At 47.2% G+C, this 12,769-nt stretch overlaps 1 protein-coding gene across 9 annotated transcripts in view; it reads right to left on the reverse strand.

The window, feature by feature from the left end:
* Nucleotides 1-9,349, reverse strand: part of Cacna1e (calcium voltage-gated channel subunit alpha1 E) — a 485,364-nt gene extending 476,015 nt beyond the window's left edge. For all 9 annotated transcript variants that reach the window (XM_031385114.1, XM_031385091.1, XM_031385097.1 and 6 more), the window contains exon 1: nucleotides 8,911-9,349. The gene's annotated coding sequence lies outside the window, so the exon portion shown is untranslated. The remainder of the gene's footprint in view (nucleotides 1-8,910) is intronic.
* Between the last annotated feature and the right edge of the window lie 3,420 nt (nucleotides 9,350-12,769).

A 12,769-nucleotide genomic window follows, 5' to 3' on the forward strand; every position in this document is an offset into this window, starting at 1 on the left:
AACTGAGTCACACACACACACACACACACACACACACACACACACAGAGACAGACACACACAGATACTTGTGCGCACACACACACACACACACTCACACTCACACACACACACTCATGTCCCAACCCGTCAGCTCATCAGCGTCTCTCAGGAACTGAGTCACACACGCACACACACACACACACACACACATGTCCCAACCTCTGTCAGCTCATCAGTGTCTCACAGGAACTGAGTCACACACACACACACACACACACACACACACACTCATGGCCCAACCTCTGTCAGCTCATCAGCGTCTCTCAGGAACTGAGTGGGTCCCTCACTATCAGTTCACAATCAACATGTGATAAGGATCTTGTCAAAGACTTGGTGAGTGCAATGCCCCCATCTGCAGAGAAGATGAACCACTACGGAGGAAGCAAAATCAGAATTTGCCACACTTCCGGAGTGGCTTCTCAACTTGGCTAAACTACTAGCTTATCAGATGCCCACTAAGGGCAAGCCATTAAAGAAACATTGATAAAAGACAAAATCCTTGTTATCTGTACCTCACAGTCTGTGAGGAGGTTGGCCGGGTAAGTCCATGACACTCAGAGAACACAAACTGACCCATGGGTACACGAAGGAGATGCAAACTCTTTCCTAGAAGTAAGTGTGGTTAGGGCCGTTCTTAGGAAGAGACCAAGGCAGATTCAAGGTAAATTACAATGTGAAGGTAAGCAGGAAGAAACATGGAAGAATAATCACAAGTGACCCCTGGATCTCTGGCTCATTAATAAAATAAATGGTGACATCATTTGTTGTAAGAGGCTTTGCAATAGAAAGGCCAGATGAGGCAGAGGGTTATAGATTTGTTTTTAAACAAGGTGGGTCTGGGACACTATGGAGTCCTAAAGTAAAAGTAGCCACTCTTCAACTGGGATAAAATTCTAACTGAAAGAGAAAACTCTCAAGGAACAGATATACCACAGGTGAAAAAACAGGGCTGTGACCAGAATGCATCTGCCCATAAGGATCAGCCATGTCCTTTCTGTCTGGAGAAGGCCAGTCAACACGGAGAAGAGAAGAGCCACACAGTCAACACGGAGAAGAGAAGAGCCACACAGGTGAAAGTTTTCACGAGATGCCAGCGAGGTACTTTGGTCTCCAGGCTCAGACACTCAATCTCTCTAGCCATCACTCCACTGGAAATGGCCAGAGTATTATTAGCATTAAAATTTAAAGATTGGCAACAGATGTATCCAAGAATATATGCATTCAAATTAGGACTCCTAACTTCATAATAGTTCTGGCTTAGAAGCCAAGACTTGAATGAAACTCAAGCTCCATAACCTATTATTATCTCCCAATTTGTAGGCCTTTTTTTTTTTTTTTTTTTTTTTTTTTTTGTCTTTTTTGGCTCATCAGTAAAATGTGAATAAGATTTTCTTAGCTTGAAGAGATGAAAGATACATACCACCACGTTACTGATCTAGGACAAGGACCCAGTACTAACCTCCATCCTTCCTTTCAACAAAATTTCTCAAGCTCACATGGTTCACTTGACGGTCACCCACTCCAGAGTGGACCTGACCCAGAACTCTGCCAGTAAAGCAAAGGAAATCCTAGTGGTGCTGATGTTGCTGTCCAGGAGCCATACACTAGGACTGGACTTCCTCCTGGAGTTGTCAAGGAATTGAGTAAGCAGTCCTGATAAAGGCTGTGGATCCAAGTTCTAGATTTTAAGTACAGAAAGGATGATAAGTTATGGTAAAATAAGAGACTGGGGCAGGGCAGTGCTTAGCCTACTGGCTCAGTTACCACCCGAGCCTCCCCAGGCCTCGAAATTAAATGATTCACACCTTCACGTTTGAAAAGCTGTGACTCACAATACTGGAGGTAGTAGGTGAACTATATTGATTCAGCCCTCAGCAGAGGAGGTGAGTGGATCTGCTTGCCCACAGCTGGGGAAAGCAGTAAGGCTTGGAGGCAGTTAAAGACAACAGTGACCGGCCTGGCAGCAGGGCAAGAGTGGTCTCTCAAAGGTATGTGGGTAGAAAAGAAGCCTGTGGAATCTGTCCCCAACTTCAGATAAGCCCACCTGTGTTCTGAGTCAAAATGACCCTGAGAAGCAAGGACACTAACCTGGGACAGCCTGGGAGATTCTACCTCCTCCATAATACCATCTCCCACTCCCCATATTTTTCCAGGCCTTAGTGATGCCCAAGAAAAAAGTGGGTAGAAATCTCTAGACAAGCCCATGAGCAACAGGAATGGAAGGAAATTTCTTCTTTTGACAAATGCCTGTCACAGGCATCATCTGCTTTTATATCTTTAAAATCTCCTTTGAACTTCCCATTTCCACTTGTAATTTAATCCAGCCCACATTCACTACTATGCTAGGTAGTGAAATTGATAATAGTAATGAATCATGATGCTCAGCTCGCAAAGTTCTGTCTAGAGCATAAAATGCTGATTTTGTTTTGTAGTCTTTAAAAACAGTTTCACGTAGCATTTAATTTATCCCTCGAACGCTGAAGAACATTGGTAAGATGAATCCTCTTTCATTTTCTGCTGTTCTGATCCTCCTCGGCTTAAATATCACCTCTTCAGGAGCCTTCAGTGACATGTCAATCTAAAGTCACTCTGTCCCTGCCACATTGCTTTAGATTAATCCCCTGAATAACATTCATCATGGGCTGATTTTGCCTCACTCTCTGAGGCAGAATGTGAATTTTATGAAAGTAGGGTATTTGACTGTCTTGTCTCATAGCTATCTTCTCAGGATCCAAATCACTTACCCAGTCCAGAACGGGTTCCTGAGCTCTGCTTACTGGGTGGGGGTGGGGGTAGGAGGGATGAAAGGAAGTCAGGAGATGGGGCAAGGAAGGAGAAAAACATGGAAAGAAGAGAGGAGGGAAGGGAAAGAGGGAGAGAGAAGAAAAGAGAATTGGGAAGAATAATAGAGAAAGAGATGAGGGGTAGGGATAGAGGATGACTTGGAGGTAAAGGGAAGGATGAAGGGAGGAAGGGGAGGGTTAATCAGTGTTCCCAAACAGTGATGAAGTGGGAGCATGCGCTGGGCTTTGCAGTCCCAACCCCCAGCCTGGGTTCTTCCTCTCCCTTCCTCTTCTTCCCAGGGCAACTTTAAGCCATAAGAGCAGGCTCTGAGAGTGAGAGTGCAAGCTGATTCTCCTCACCTGAGGACCGAGGTAGTTCAATTAGGACTCAGACCTGAGCCTTGGTCAGTTCACCCTAGAGCTGGGATGAAGGGAGAGAGGACCTGGGAGTTGAATGGGTATCATCTGTCACTGTGACCCCTCTCTCTGTGGGACAATAGGGCTTTTGCTGTATTTAGGCTTGTTGCATTCCAGAAAGCACCAATCAAGAGCTTAATACATCAAGGGTTACTTGATTTACTCTTCATTTAAGAAGCAAAAAAACATAAAACGTTCCTCATCACTTTTTAAATTAAGAACAAAAAATAAAATTTCTATTCAGTAAATAGAGAATAAAGTCTATTGTATGACTAGTCAAGACTAAGAGGGAGAGACAAAGGAGCAAGAAAAGGGAAGAAAGGCATTATCACAGAAGAGCCATTCATCTTGGGAAGAGGCCTCCTGTGACCACTGTTGCCCTGGACAATGGGATACAGTGCGTGCGTGCGTGCGTGCGTGCGTGCGTGCGTGCGTGCGTGCGTGCGGATAGTCAGAAAGCGTGAATGGCTCTCCTGTTCACACAACCAACAGGGATTAAAGCAAGAACAGATCCACTGTGCTTCAGTCAGAGAGCATGAAGTTTGAGAAAGCAAATACTTATTTAAAGCACTGTATACTTAGTTTGAGTAACCAGTCACTTAAGACCAAGATCCATGCCCAGGGACTGGAAAGAGAGGCCAGTCACTAAAATACTTGCCTTACAACCACAAGGACCTGAGTTCAATTCCCAGAACCCACATTTTAAAAAATGCAGAGCACATAGCACACACTTGTAATACCAGCGTTGAGAGGCAAATCTATGAGGTTCATGAATAGAAAGCTTAGCCTACTTGGCAAGTCCCCAGCTAGTGAATGAGAGACCCTGTCTCAAATATTCAAAAGGACAGGTGGACTACCCCCAAGGACAGTAAGTGAGGTTATCCTCTGGCCTCTACACACACACACACACACACACACACACACACACACACACAAAACTCTCCTAGTAAAAGGCTAAGTGTGCATTTAGCTGCAGCTGAGGGGCAGAGAGATGCAGCAATATTCTTGTAACTAAAGCAGTCTTTCTGCCATAGGAGGTGAGTCCACCCATTAGCCCTAGCCTACAGTCTCACTCCTCGGCCACAGGCTGTGTGCTCAAGGCAGGATGTCACCTTCCTCCAGTCTCCTCCAGTCCCCTCCAGCCACCCCACTGCCCTCCTGTAACTCATTCATAGGCTGACTTCAGCCCATTAGGACCATCTGCAGCCCTCCCGACTTCTCCTCAGTCCTACACTCATGTTTATGGGTAATTATGTAACTATGTCATACAATGTAATTCGAAAGGCCCAGGAATCTCAAAGAATGACTTTCCAAGCAATGCTAAGGAAACATGAATGAGAAGCTGCATCCTTAGTGAGGCATGTTCTGCTGTAGTATCTCACTCACTACATCCTAAGTCTGGGCCTGTTTCACAGACCATGCAATGGCAACTCCCTAGGGAATCCCTGTGTTCCTGACAGAGCTGACAGCCTTAGCATTGATCTTCCAATTTACATCTTTGCTTCTGCCAGGAAGGCACCTGATTTCTTCGATGCTGTAACAAATGGTTTCATAGTGTGCCCTTTTTGTTGCAAGTAGCTTTAGAGTTGCCAAAAGTATACCTGGTCCAGTGAGCTAGACCAAAGCTCCCCACCACATTATACACACCATGAGGACAAAGAACAGTATTCCATCTTTTTAGAGATCATCAGCTCCTACTGTCTTGCCTCCCATCTTCATCCCTCCCATCTACTGTTTGGCTCATGAGTCAGGGCATAGAGTACGAGGTTGTCAACCTACTGTTACACTTTCTGCTTTTGCTAGCTCACCCTTGCTTATTGGGAATACAAGGGAGCACATACCAGGAGGAAGAATCCACTCTCTTGACCAGAAAAGTCACCCTGTTTGTCCAGTCCATAACTGACTTGCCCACTGGAGACTAAGGGCCGTTGCTGCTCCCCCGACAGAGCCTCCTCTTTCTACCACTACTAAGAGAGAAGGCAGCAAAAAAAAAAAATTGACTTGGATTTTCAATGGCTAATTTTAATTGTCAGCTTGACATACACTGGAAGCAGGAACCACAATTGAGAAATTGCCTTCAGGAGACTGGCCTGTAGGCCTGTCTGTGAGGCATTTTCTTGATTGCTATTTAACATAACACTTAGCTCTCTGTGGCAGGTACATCCCAAGGCAGATAGGGTTGGCCTACATAAGAAAACAAGTTGACCATGGGCCTGGAAACACTACTCCTCTGTGGCCTCTACCTGAGGCCTTATCTCTAGGACCATTGAGCTCCTGCTCTGGCTTCCCTCAATAACCTATGAGCTGAACTAAATAAACCCTTTGCTCCACAACTTGGTTTTGTTCATAGTCTTTATCACATCAACAGGAAGGTAAACTAGATGTAGAGGACACAAAATACAGAGGCATCCAGAACTATAAGATCTTAGGCCTCCGCTGTTAGGATAAATGCCAATGGCTATCGGGCCTAGCTTTCACTTTGGGATAAAATAAAGAAGGCCCAGGTAGGTTAGTGACTTGCCCAAGGCTACTACTTTTTGGGGTCAAATTATGGTAGAAATGAAGTCTTCAGAACAAATGGTTTCTCCGTCTGCTTTACCCCAACCCAGTCCCCAGCCTGTTTACTCTCTTCTGCTCCTCTTCATCTGATGAACTACAGTGCTATGGTAAACGGAAGGGTAGGAAGTTAGAAACACGTCCAGCATCATCTATTGCAGGCTCAAGTTTTGCCTTCGTGTTGGAATGAGGATCTGAGCATGCCCATGGCCTCCTCAGCTGGGGACAGACATGCTTCCCCACAGAGATGCAGAATTCTTTCAGGGAAAGCCAGAGGCAGGAAGGCCCCTTCCAAGTCAGTCACTAACACCCTGAGCGAGGCAAACCTCCCTGATTTAAACGTACAGACACTGAGGAGACAGTGGCATGCATTCTATCTTCCCACCACAGTCCTGTCAACTCAGCCAGGTTTCCTGTCCACACTAGATTGGGATCCATGGCAAAGACTACACTTAATGGCCAGGAAGGAGAAAAGGGACACAAACTTCATGCATAGCAAACAAGAATAACACACACACACACACACACACACACACACACACACACCCCTCAGAGGCAATAAAAACAAGAATCAGGGGACAGACAAGTAAACAAAGTTCCCTCTCAACCTATAGGGAACCTATATTCTAAATGCTGACCCACCCCATCCACTTCAGCACAGAGACAGAATTGTGGGGGAGAGAGGAGTCAGCTAGTCCTAGATATAACCCCAGCTTTGTCTCCTACTTCTAGGTGAATTTGAACAAGTTACTTAACTTTTCTTAGCTTCAATTTCTTCATTTATAAAATGGGGGCACATACTTGATAGAACTGGGCAAGGATTCATGATGATAAGGCCCAGAAACTGCTTGATATAGCATCTGGAAACCAAAGAAGCCCTCAACAAATAGCTAATTTGTTTTTCAAACCTGGAGATGACTTAGCTGCCTGAAAAACCCATGGGTTCCAGAGAGGTTGTGACTGACATGTTCCTAAGAAGGCTCCTCTTTGCCTCACACAGCAAGAAGGCAAACGCCAGACATTTTCCTGCACAATGATGCTTCTGAACTGTGGATTTCTCAGTTGAAACCCAGACAATGTGGAGGAATTTTTCTTCTCATTCTCTCTCCATTCTCTTTTCTGAAGCCCAGCCCTCAATCCCAGCCTCAGAGGGGTGCAATAGTAGTGTCAACGTGGATCCAGTAGCTCAGCACTGTTCCTGTGTACAGGGATGGATGTCTGTCATGCTGCCACCAACCCTGTACTGGTAGTTCCTGGCAGGATACTCTCCTGGAAGCCCCAGGTTCAGAATGCCCACAAGGAAGCAGACTAGGGACCAGGAAGGGCTCCACAGAAACCACCCTCAAAACTGCAGCTACCAAGCATGAAGTCCCACTCTAGGAAGGGGCAGTTCAGGGTCTGGTTTTCATTGTTTGAGCTTTATGCTTGTTGATTTACATCCCTTCTCCAAAAGTTCATATTTTCAAGTTTAAGTTTTTTGGACATAATTGGGGGTGGGGGAGTGGAGATCGTCCTAAAATCAGAGTCAGACCTCTTCTAAAAAGTAAAGAGACAAGACAAGGCATAAAGGTGTGGTACCTCATGAATTGTCCCTCCCTCTGACCATGCATTAAGTCTTGTGCCCATCATTCATCTCTATCTGTATAGACAGGCTCTGGTTAATTAGCTCAAATGCATCTTCAAAAGTGCCCAGGCTTTGACAGTAAGTAGTATAACTACCCCATACTCCAAAGTGGTGAAGACATCTATCTCCCTGGCCAGAGACCTAGAATCCAAGAGACCCACAGAGAGCAATCAAACACAGAAAACCATCCTCCTCTGGACCCTGGAGACAGGAAGCAATCCTACAAGAACCATACTGTTACAAGTGAGAAGCTCTTTCCCAGCAGCACAGAAGTTCCCTTCCGCATCTTATAACCCATCTCCCAACCCCTCTTCCTGTGGGTCTCACAATGAACTTATGTTCTTATTTCAGTCTTAGACACATACCTCTGCGTCAGGTTTCCCAGTCCCCAGGACTAGGACTAAGCTTTCTGCCTTCCCCCAAAAGATTATGTCTCTATGACACAATGTGAGTCTCATCCCCCAAAGAATAAAGAGTGAATGTTCCAACACACTGGCCTAGGAAGGAAACAAGCTTGACTGTTCCAGGGTCTGGGTTATCCATAGACTTACACAGCCTGAAACACTGGCTCTGAGGTGTCACAGTCGCAGACATGGCCAGCTCCAGGATCCCCACCTCAGATTCCCACCTCCATCCCCAACCCTGCCTACACCTTGGGCAAAGAGCCAAACTGCCACCATAGTCCCCACCTGAAGGTGGACGTCCACACAGGGGAAATGGGGAAAAGCGTCTGCTACCATTCTCTCTGTATCACCAACAGAAAACTCAAAAAACCCTGACTGGTCTGGCCCTGGAAAACAGTGCTTAGGGAGACACACAAACCTGGTCAAAAACAAACAAACAAACCCAAATCACTCTAGCCTTGTTTCCTCTTAGTATTCTCCACCCAAGCCCTCATCTCCGGAAAAGACCACATGCCTGCCCTAATTAGCAGCTTCAGAGACAGCCAGGCCACCCTAAGCAGTCACCTCCAAAAGCATATACAGTATCCTTCCCAGAAACTTCATTGGAAGCTCAGCCCCTTGCTTAACACTTTCTCCTTCAACAGTCCTCCACAAAACTTCCCAGTGTTGGGTACTGGCTAGCTGTTTTTGTCTGGAGTCCTAGAAGGGCTTTGAGAGGCTCTGAGACTAATGATAAACCCCAGGCCCTCATCTGCTCCATTTCTGTGGCAAAAGCTGAGAATCCCAAGCCACAAGCTAGATGGTACCCTTGGGACCCCACCAAGGAGCATACAGTTTGCTCCTGATAGGGACTCTCCCAGCTGGGTCAGTTCCTGTAGAAGTTGGAAAGGGCAAGGGCAGCGGAGGAAGAGCTGGCTAAGGAGCCTTCCAAGAGGTCTGGCCCACATCCTAGCCTCCGAGGTGCATGCACCCCAACAGGTAGCAGCAGCAGGGGATTCGCGCTGCCTTCAGTAGGGCAGCGCAGCAGCCGCAGCCGGGCTTCTGACCACCCTGACACAAAGCGGCAAGAATCCAATCCCACTCACCTTGAATTAATGCAGAGTCCCGCGCTCAGCTGAAGGAGGGTGCGCTAGTAATCCCAAAGCATCATTGAATTATTTTAAAAGAGCAAAGAGTGGGGGGGAGGGGACTGGAGGAATGGAGAGGGAGGAAAAGGGGGAGGTGAGATTGAAGGGGAAAAAAGAAAAATACACAGGGGAAGGAAAGAAACGGAAAGCAAAATTAATAATTGAGGGGGGGAAAAGACAGTTCGGGGGACGAGGGAGAAAAAAAATCTGTCTCCTGCCCACACAGTGCAAAAGAAATTTCTGGCAATCAGAAAGACTTTCACACTTGCCCCTTCAGAGAGGGTAGCTGGGGAAATAAATAACAAAGGAGAAGAGAAGACGGGAGGGTATCCAAACGGAGGAGAAATTTCTCTGTCCAGGCAGCGCAGCCCCAGAGAGCTGTGTGGAGCAGGCAGGAGGCGGGCAAGACGAACACGGGAGCGCGCAGTGGCTGCGGGGAGGGGCGGGGGGCAGCGCAAGGCTGGGTTTATCCACACATCTGTGTAGCAACCAGTTTGGGGTCCAGACATTTAGGTCAGTGTTTCTGTAAAAAGATTTTTAAAAAAAGTTCACTGACCTCAAACTTCCCCGAGTGATTTCCACTGAAGCACTGATCTCCGGGCAGTGCCTCCCCCACCCGGCTCTCTGTGCAGTCACTCCAGGAGCCCTCTCTCCTGCGCCAGACCCCACCAGAATCCTAACCTCACTATGGTAGGAAAAGTGATCAGGCGAGCACTCTCTACAGCTAACGAGAAATAAAGGCTGCTCGGGGCTTCCGAAGGCAAGAGCGACCGGGTAGTGGGGGAGGGCACGATCCCTGAGCCCAGCACTGCCCAAGAAAGGGGACTCCAAGCCGGGGAAGGAGCTTCCCTGCAGCTGGTGTGTTCTCCTAGGATCTCCAGGGCCCCCGCTGAGAACTCTAGGGGAAGCCAACCTGTTCTCTGAGGACAGCCTTAAAGATTAGTGAGTCAAACTAGGTTTTCCAAGGCCTGCTAGACTTGAATCTCTGGGGTTCCCTCTCTCCCATTTCTCTGGCTCTCAGCCTGTCTTTCTCAGAACACTGAAAATGTCTCCCAGAGTCATCTGGGCAAGCCTTCCTTCCTTCCATAGCCATACGCTGATTCCAGCAGAGAACAAGGAGAGGGAACCTGCTAGAAAGAACAGGAAGAGGACTGAAGAGAGGAGACAGCACCCATCCCTCCCTACTCCTACTCCCTGAGCTTAGTCCCCGTCTCTCCTCTGAAGGTTTCCTTGAGGGTTTCAAAGTGAATGGGACAGTTGGCCTGCTTCGCTCTAAGTGTCCTATGTCTGACAGCAGGGGCCCTCTCTACTCAGCTTTGCCAACTCCACACCCTACTGGCCTTCCGCCTCCTTCCTGGAGGAGCTGAGAAACAACACTGCATGGAAGGAGACTGAAAAGCCAGGAGGCCTACAGTGGCAACTCTTTGCTCTTAGCCCCGTGCTCCCACTTTACTACCCATGCAGGAAAGTCTGCTTGGGGGTTCACCTTGTGAGCAGCGTTCTAGTTCAGATGATTGGTAAACTCTTGCCAAGCCTAAAAAGAAGTTAGTCTAGTCTCTGGAAGTGAGATTTTCAGTAAACTGAGTCACCAACATCAACATTAAGAAGATAAAGCTCCACTGGGCACTAGAGGAAAAACTAGGGCTGCATACCAGTTTCCTGGAAGCTAGAAACAGTTCTGTAAATCAGCTTTTCCCGATTAGAGGGTGTGTGTGGATGTTAAAACATAAAAATGACTCCACAGGGCTGGCAAGATGGTTCAGGGAATAAAGGTGCTTGCCACCAACACCTGACGATCTGAGTTCAATCCCCAACTCACGTTAGAGAAAACTAATTCCAGAAAGTTTTCCTCTGACATGTACATATGGCAAGTGCACCTTCACACATACAAAAATAAATAAAAAAGAAATGTCATTTTTAATTTAAAATGCCTCCAGACCCCATCTCATGTAGAGAGCGAGGCCGGAGTCCTCAGCAGTGTTCCTCCCTGGGGTGAAATATCAGAAAAGCCAGGAAGGGGAGGCTCTCCCACTTCAGAGAATCCACTTCAGAACCTACTGGGTCTGAGGGAAGGAAAAGGATGCTAGGTACCCTAGACCCCAACCTCGAAGCACACTGACATAGTTCCAGCCACAAATGCTGTTCCCCAGTAAACAGGGGCATTTACACCACACTGTGAGCTTCCCTTTTCTTTTCTTTTTTAACGGCAAGTTTCTAGAACTAGACTAACAGAAGGCGGGTGGTTTCACTGGCTTGGAATCTCCTCCAGAGAAGAGCATCCATGCTCACCCCCTCCAACATCAAAACAAACAACTATCATGCCCACAATAAGAGTCACTGTGACAGCCCCTTCCGACACTTGGGAAAGTCCTACTGATTTGATGGCCAGGACAGATCCCCTGTATCTGTTCACAATGGCAATAGAGTCCTTGATGGTCAAGGCCATCCCTCGGGAGTCACCTACAACTTTATTTCTTGCCTCTTTGAGCACAAGTAATTGAACAGTTTGAACAATATGCTGTCCTTTCAGACACAAAGAAAACATCTCGTTTTGATTCTCATCCCATTTGTGTGAGCTGTGGCTGTAAGGCAGAGAAGTAGGGACACAGGGACTGAGGATGTAGACTGGGAGGCAGGGATCCATCACAGCACACACACACACACACACACACACACACACACACACACACAACCCTCTAAGCCTCCAAGACCCCCTGATCAGGAAAGTGCCAGGTGACAGACACGCCTTCTCCAAGTCTTTACCCAATCAGCATAGCACCTTGCAGCCCTGGCCTAGACCTATGGCTGACACTGCACAGCCTAATGGGACTTTACTCCATACTGGGGCCATGGCTTCAAAGAAAAGACCCTGCTTTAATAATTCAGCCGCTTGAATGCCATTTAGTATCCATAGCAACCAGTTCCCTGACATCTAGTTGTAGGCAGGATGTGGCTAGAAGAGGAAAAAGAAGGGAAGGGGGAAAGGCAGAAAAGATAGAAGAGGGGAAGAAAACCACCTCAGGTGGTTTTCTCCACTCTCCCCCTTTCTCTCTTGGTCCTGACGCTGACAGTGGATCTCCCTCTCATCTTGTCTCTGCTCTTCCCTTCTCTTCTCCTAGGAAATGGGAGATCCAGATTCCTGACTCATCGTTCCAGCTCAGCACCTTGTGGATGCTTGCCAACCTATCCCTTTGCATCTCCTTGTCCTTCTTTTTTTTTTCAATAGGGGCCTTTGGGCATTTGCTGTGTCCTGCTAGCTCTTCCCATGTATGATTCTATGGCCCTCTCTCCATCCCTCCACTTTGCCACCTTTCATCTCTGTCTGGCTTTCTCTGCATCCCCCATCTCTCAGACTCTGTCTCTATGTGCCTATTATCTATCTACCTACCTATTTATCTATCATCTATCTGTTTCACCTATAAAGTGGTTTTAAACTAATATTTTTAATTAAAATTCATCTTCCCCTTGTGAAAAGCACACTGCCACTACAGGATGGTCCTCCTTCATCCTACAGGCTCCATAGCCAACATCAGCTCTTCTCAGAAGCCCACAAGTCCCCTGAGGATAGGATCAGCACTCCCCCATGTAAGCTCCCATAAAGCTGGCTAAACCCAGTTATGCCTTATCTCCGTGTCACAATTGCCTGCTCATCTGTCGTCCCTCTGGGTGGCAGAACAGTGCCTTGCTCCCTGCTCCATCCCCTGTGCTTGCTTCTTAGCACAGGGAGTCACTTAGAAGGAGATGTTGAATGAAAAAGTAAATAACCTATAACTAGAGGTTTCTGAATCACTGCTTGTTAAAGACTTGGGACACACCC

The sequence above is a fragment of the Mastomys coucha genome, unplaced genomic scaffold, assembly GCF_008632895.1.
Source record: "Mastomys coucha isolate ucsf_1 unplaced genomic scaffold, UCSF_Mcou_1 pScaffold1, whole genome shotgun sequence".
Classification (NCBI taxonomy): Eukaryota; Metazoa; Chordata; class Mammalia; order Rodentia; family Muridae; genus Mastomys; species Mastomys coucha.